At 38.0% G+C, this 7,311-nt stretch overlaps 1 non-coding gene across 1 annotated transcript; it reads left to right on the forward strand.

The window, feature by feature from the left end:
- The first annotated feature begins 6,841 nt into the window (after positions 1-6,841).
- trnaq-uug (transfer RNA glutamine (anticodon UUG)) lies at positions 6,842-6,913 on the forward strand. The gene has a single exon. It is a non-coding gene; the product is annotated as a tRNA-Gln (tRNA).
- Positions 6,914-7,311: the final 398 nt, after the last annotated feature.

A 7,311-nucleotide genomic window follows, 5' to 3' on the forward strand; every position in this document is an offset into this window, starting at 1 on the left:
TATTATTATTCAGTGAAAAGTTAGCCTTGACTACTCTTTGACATGTCAAAGAGGTTTTTTTCATCCTATGAATAACAATGTTAAAATGTGTTTTGCAGAATTCCAGCCTGAGTAAGAGAAATGACAAAGGCCTCAATGAACAAAACATTTTTTAAAAAGAAAGTTGGAGTCAAGCATGTTCCTGGTTTGTTAGCTATTAATCTCCCCATGCAAGGCTTTTCCCATAACTTTTTAGCACCTTGTTTAATGATGGGTAAAGAGGACACTTAAGAAAAGATGGGACGCATAAATGTTCCAGTTTAAGATTTAAAATCAGAGCAGTCTGAATTGCCACTCTGGGCATATCCAGTCATATATTTTCTGTGGATGGATGAGGAAGACGTGTTCGGCAGCTGTCACTACTGAGAACTGTGTATCTTCTTAAAATATAGCGAAGGGCCAAAAATAGGTCACATGCCTGTTTCTGAGGCTGATATGTGCCTCGGATTTAATTTAGTCAGGCTGACTAAGATTAAAACCAAAATTAAGCCTCACCTAAGGTGGTTATGCTTTTTTTTCTTTAACACGTTTAAAATACACGAGTATATGCTTTTTTAATGACTTGTCAAAAGTGCATGTGGTTACAATCAGAACACATGTCTGTTTATAGTCTGTTTATAGGTATCCCACATCATAATGATTGCTCTCTCTCTTGCTCGCTCTCTGATATATATATGTATCAATGGAGGGAAACCAAATCAGGTGACCTCTCTATGAGCAGATTCATGAAGCCTCAGAATAAACATATAGCACGTTCAATTAATGTGATAAATTATCTTTATAAATCCACAGTTCTCTGTGATCACTCTGAATGCAGTGGAGCTCAGATTAATAATGCCCCTCTTCATGGTGACTGTCTCCAGTGTAGCAAAAGTATTTAGTATTTTTTCTTTTGCTTGAATTTGTGAACTTATTATAATTCTATACATTACGGCTTTGAGCAAGGTGGAAAAGTTGTGAAAGCTGTCGTGTAACTAATAATTTGCCATCATCTACATTTGTGCCTTTGTAGTGCAACTATTGTGTCCTTTAGCTCAGGTCCCCCAGGAACAACAGCAAACTGCGAGGCAATTTTAACCCCCTGATCACGCTCTAAATTTCACATCACGTGACCATCACAGAACTCGACATGTATTGTTCTCACCGATGGCTACAAAAGAAACGCAATTGGAGTCATTAGGCACACAAAAGTGTCACTGAGATAAAGGGTTTGTGAAGTTTTAAAAAAATGTTCAACCTATGCAGGCAGGGATCAACTTAGAGGCAACTTAGAAGATTATGCCATGCGCTAACGTAACATTCATGGCACACATATTAGCATTAGTGCTGATAAGGATCTGATGTACAGTCCTAGCTACTGACATCAAACTTTATATATAGCCTGAGTTTTTGTGAGTTATTTTTCTAGATTAAAACAAACAAACAAACAATTTTTTTGATAAAAAGATCAAACTTTATTTATCCCAAAGGATAATTCTTGTACTGCTCAGAAAAATCACACTGAAAAAGCATATAAGAGTGAAAACAGATATAAGATCCCTTGAAAAATTATATAATGAAACTTGTATGTTTTGGATACTTACTAAAACAATATATGAAAGTAATGCGAAAGTGGCCACTTTCATGAGTAAATCATATAAGTTTTTACTATTTCTTTTCCATATGGGTATTTATGTTCACTTTATACTTGTACGTGTTTGTTATGTAAAATAATGACAACACAAAAAGTCAAAACGTGAAACAGCTGCAACAGACAAAAGACAGAGAACTAGGCAATCTGCACAAAGTCGTGAAAACAAGGTTAAAGGGATGTCCTGGCTGCTGTGTTTACAATATTGTTATTATTAGAATATTAGATAAAGCCTCAGAGTGATCCAGTAACTGAAAGTAAAGATGATACAAAAATAAACCACTGTGAAATCTGAGTAAATAAAACAGAAAGAAGGCGAGTATTAGCAGAAAGGCTACAATTTGTGCTGCTTCTGGTTTCAATTTCATCTCATTATCCTGAAATGAGTACATTCTCAGAGCCTTATTTTGAGATACTGCTCACAGTTTTCTAGTGATTATAAATTTGCCAATCTTGCACATGCTTTATGGTTGCATATTTAAGCAAGGTTTAATATAATTTCATTTTCATTTTGCTTTAAGTGGCCATTTAGAGTGTGGATTTCACTAAAGTGCTTACTGTGACTGAAGTTTAGTCACAATAAAAAACCCACAAAATTTCTACTCATGGTAGCAAGGAAGGTTTGATCTTTGGATGACACGTTCAGTTTTTTTATTATGTATTGCTGCAGTATAAACCAGAATGGTATTGTTTTTTAAAAAAAATTATTTACTTTTTCTTTCTGTTGCTGCTATCTCCTCTGTGGCAATCAGGCAGGGTGACTCTCACCAGGGCCAGGCAGGCATGGAAGCACGGACAGGAAGTGACTAGATCACATGTGACAATACTGCACTGAAGGAGGCCTGCACGTCTACCACTGTGGACAGAGTGACATTCCGGAGACATAGAAGGGGGTGGCAGTCGCTGCCCATGCAGAAGTGAACACAAAGGAAGAGGTTGTAATTGGTTCATATACAATTTCTGTCACCGCGAAAGCAGGAAGAAAAACTAAAGTGATCTGTAACTGTGAGTCTGTGTGAAAAATAAGAAAATCAATTTGTCAAGAGACCACATCTCAACCGCAGGGAGCGAGAGACGTGTTAGAGTGAGATCAGGAGAGATTATAAGAGCAAGCTGAGAAGGGGGGCGTGGGTCCAAAGGTGCTTATCTGAAGCTGTGTGAGTTACATAAACACTGACCCCTGCCTGCCTGCCTGCCTGTCTGCCTGCTTTGCTGCTGGATGGAAATCAGGTTGCAGCATCCAGTCAGAGCATTTAAGGTCACAATCACGGCCAGGACACTATGTACAGCCAAGAGGTGACACAGCAGGCTGAGACACCAATAATATCTACAGTACACCAGGGTACACGGAAGGGCTAGGAAATATGTTTTTGGCTTGTTGCCTTATAGCGGTGTTCACAAGTGCTCTACACTCTTTGCCTTTTGAAAACTAACCAAGATGAACAGATTTTCTGGAGATTAGGGGGGAAAAGGCGTAATTTTGTAATTGTTGTTAAAAGTTGTTTAGATTCATCCTGTTAGGGATACAATGTAATCTGTGAAGGGAGTCAGTCACCATCGCATCCCAAGACGCTGTACCCTTAGCGTGGTTGAAGATATTGCTGTGCGATACTGCACATTTTGGCACCAATCTGATGCCAATCACCAATACCAATACTTTTGATATATAATGGCAGTTTATGAGAGGGAGAGCAGTGTGTCGTGATTCATGAGATGAATGGTCGTTAATTTGCCAATTCTGAACACATTTTAATGACCACTAAATCACTGTGATTTTTACTGTACGTAATAATTAGCTAATACAAAAAAAACACATCTTTTAGCTTTTTGTGGGGTTTGGAGATCTGGATTGCAAATATGCCTGTCTCTACACAAAAAGGTTCACACATTTTTCACAGTGCATGTTTGAGGTCTAGTTTTTTTTTTTTTTTATAACCAAAAAAGTGTCGTTCATGTGTGACCCATTGGACGCTGCCTGCATTTGCTCTTTCCTGCAGCACCTGCAGTACGAGCCTCCATTATTGTTCGAGCCGCACACCTTACATTTTACGAGCTTGGCTAACATCACAGAATATCAGATTAAATATGTGATGGCTTGCAAGGGCAAAATTTGGACACGCTTCAGTTAAAATGCCAAAGAGGGAGCGAGTGTATTCATACCAAGAGAGGCTGCACAGCCATCAAAGAGCTAGATCACAAATCTCAAGAGACGCTGCAGAGCGCACCTGCGTACAGTAATGGGGGTTAGCTGAGGTGCCTGCCTGTAAATGTGAAGTTCAGAAGAAACAGTGTGCTTTACTGTCTTTTTCGTCTCCGGAATTTACTGCAAATGCGGGATCTTACTTCATTGTCTTTCTCCAGACCTTTCATTGACACTTTTTCCTGTGAAAAACTGAAATTCTATCCCACTGTGATGTTGCCACAAAAGATAAGCCTTAATAAGACCTAGTCTTCCCTTTAAATCAATAACAAATATTCTCAAGAGTAATCCACCTTTTGCAAATCACACCCCTTTAAAATCAGACCAGACAAACCCCAGCTAGACGCTGCTATCTGCAGTTATGGCCCGAAGAGCTACATGAAAGCTAAAGACGCTGTTTGCAGATTTGAAATATGTATTGCAGTATAGCAATGTACCTGAACTCCTTTTTCTGTCCATAGTGTGTTTGCAAAGAGAGACTTAGGCGATCGGAGCAAATACTTTATGCTGTCAGTTTTGATTGGTCACAAACTAAGCAGTGACATTGCGCACTTAGCTTAGACACTGAATTAAAGCTTTGACATTTATTGTAACACAGGTATAATTCAGCTACAATTTAGTAGCTAAAAATAATGTTTTTCTCAGAATGCTTTTCATGCTCATCTTAAGAAATGATTCACTCAATGCTTTTAAAACCTGTTACCTTCACTCATTCTTTTCCCCACTGTAATAGTGAAGGGCAGCATCAGTTAGGCCGGAGCCATCATTTTACGGCTAAGAAGGACTTAAAAATGATCGGCAGCTCTTTTCTTTTCTCTCTGAAGCATGAACTTGCTGGCTTTGTCTGTCAGACATGTTCTTGTAATGATAATGCCTTAAGCTCAGCCTCCAATTTCTTAAATAATAAAGGTTGATTTTAGTGCACTGCACGTGTTATACATGAAAGAGGTTTTCTTTTTTTTAAAAGCTTCAGAAGATTAGATGGTTGATTTGTAACTGATTTGTGTTGATAGAGCTGTTTTTTTAAAGCTGTTGACTCATGAAACAGTATAAAGTCAATAGATGTGAAAACTGGGTGAAAAATAAGTCCACTGACCCCACTCATCAATAGTTTATGTGCTAACTTGGTAACACTGATTCTACCCCAGTTCACACATGATTAAAATAAACTTTACTGATGCATACTATAGCAAAAAAATGACTTAAAAACACTAAAACTATAAACATTGTAAAAGCGCATTCCAGAAAAATGAAACAGTGTATGGTGTGTAGAACATACTGAAGGGCCACGCATACCATCTTGTCTTGCCTGGACAAGAACCGAGGCTATCACTAAAACAGGATTTAGCCTAAATCTGACAGGCTGGGATTAAAGGAAAAGAACAGAGGCTCATCTACTCCTGTGCCTGCTCACATGTGATGTGCATATAGGATTTATTCATGCTTGCACACTTGCAGTTTTTCACCTTGAATGCTTCAAATGATCTTTGATCATGAAACTTTCAAAATGTCAATAAATGTGTGTGTAAATTTAAGTTGGATAGAGATAAACATAACACATCGATATTGACCCTGCATTTGATAATTGGGTGAAATTAAAACTATCAGGTCTGTTCTCGAAAGAAAGATTGAAATGATATCTTATCTATACAGTATAGGATGATCTGCAACAAACACTCCACTAAATTGATTTCAGTCACATTCCTGCATCCAAAGTTCAACACCACATTGATTTCCCTCTGATCCTTCTTAGGTCGAATGTGAGTGTAACCAAGCGGCCTGTTTGCTTAAACATACGTGCATTAAAACCAGTCTTTAATGGGGCCGAAGGTCAAGCGGGAGGCATCAGCTCACATGCTAGAGATTGCAACGAGTATGGCTGCTTTAAGCTGTTAGTATAGATAAGCTGTGGGGTATCAAGTGAATGGATCACCATAGCACCTCTCTATTACACTATGTGTGGATGGAGCTGTATTGGATGGACTTGCAGAGCTTATACAGAGAAGCTCATCCACAGCATTCTGTAATTATCTAGGTCTGCACAACTGGGGCAAAACCAGTCGTGCTTATTCGGCTGTAGTGCATAAGCTCAGTGACCGTGAAAAAGTGGAAACTTATTTTTAGGTTTGATTAAAATATAATCAATCTCATTTAGGGGAAAAATGTCATTACAATAGCTTAAACAGTGTATGGACAGAACTTGTAGCCTGCCTGATTGCCTGCATTTTCAACAAAGCATCCGGGGTGGTGATTTAATATGCGTGGAATTCCTTCCTGTACAGCCCAATAAAGAGCACGGTTTTAGTGAAATTATATAATAAAAATGCAAACGATACATAAACATAGAGAAGTAGACGACGGTGTGGAGTGTGGTTAAAAACACATCCTCTGCTGCCTCCACGTGGCGTATTGTGTTACTACAACTCAGCAATAACCAACAACACCTAATGATAATAACATAACATAACATAACAGACGTATATATGTACTTTATTCTCACCCTGCTTTCTGATTTATCATTCAGTTCATTTCTAGCATCCAAAGTAATTTACGTGTGCGGTAAGAATGAATGTGGAAGCAACGGTTAAGGTTAGCGGCGTTTCATATGAGAACTCACGGTAGTTGTTCTCAGTCGTTGTGTTGTAATGCTAGCTAGTTATACTACTGAGTACACGTAAACTACTACTCATATAAAAGCGCATAGAATCAACGCTGCCTTTTCAGTCTTTGGCATGTTTGAGTTAGCTAAAGGAGCTCGCTTAAAACCTACAACACGTCTTTGCAGCTAACTTCACTCATATCCTGTTAGCTGTCTTTTAAAAAGCTATAAACATAAATTACAGTTTACTGTCATCGTTTCAGCTGTGTCGTTGTAAAGTAGCTGTACGAAAATAGACAAATACACCTAAAATTTTAAGCAGAGTCTCCTCACTTTCTTCAAAAGTCGACGACCCACATTGGCGATACCATCCGGTCCCATGGTGTAATGGTTAGCACTCTGGACTTTGAATCCAGCGATCCGAGTTCAAATCTCGGTGGGACCTCGTCCTTTTCTACTAGAATACAATAAAATACGGGTTTCTTTCAGAAAATCGACTGTACTTAGAAAACAGCGAATAACCTTAAAGCAGATATATGTATGCCCATGTTTAAGATATTTTACAAAATAATGTATTATACACGTAAACACTTGGGGAAGATTGTCCTGTCATATCAAATTGTTATTTGATGATTTAATGGTCAATGGAATGGAAATCTAAATGAATAATTCTAAATGAATGATCAATTCATTAACAAATGCCTATAATGAAAAACAAATTTACAGAAAAAACTCTAAACATTAAACTCTCAATAAAACCTAAATCTATTTAAAATTGCAATTTCCTTTCCCTATTAGCTGCTGGATTAACTATTAAATTAACTTTAGCATTTCAGTGACTAT

Source organism: Neolamprologus multifasciatus, chromosome 20 (assembly GCF_963576455.1).
Source record: "Neolamprologus multifasciatus chromosome 20, fNeoMul1.2, whole genome shotgun sequence".
Taxonomy (NCBI): domain Eukaryota; kingdom Metazoa; phylum Chordata; class Actinopteri; order Cichliformes; family Cichlidae; genus Neolamprologus; species Neolamprologus multifasciatus.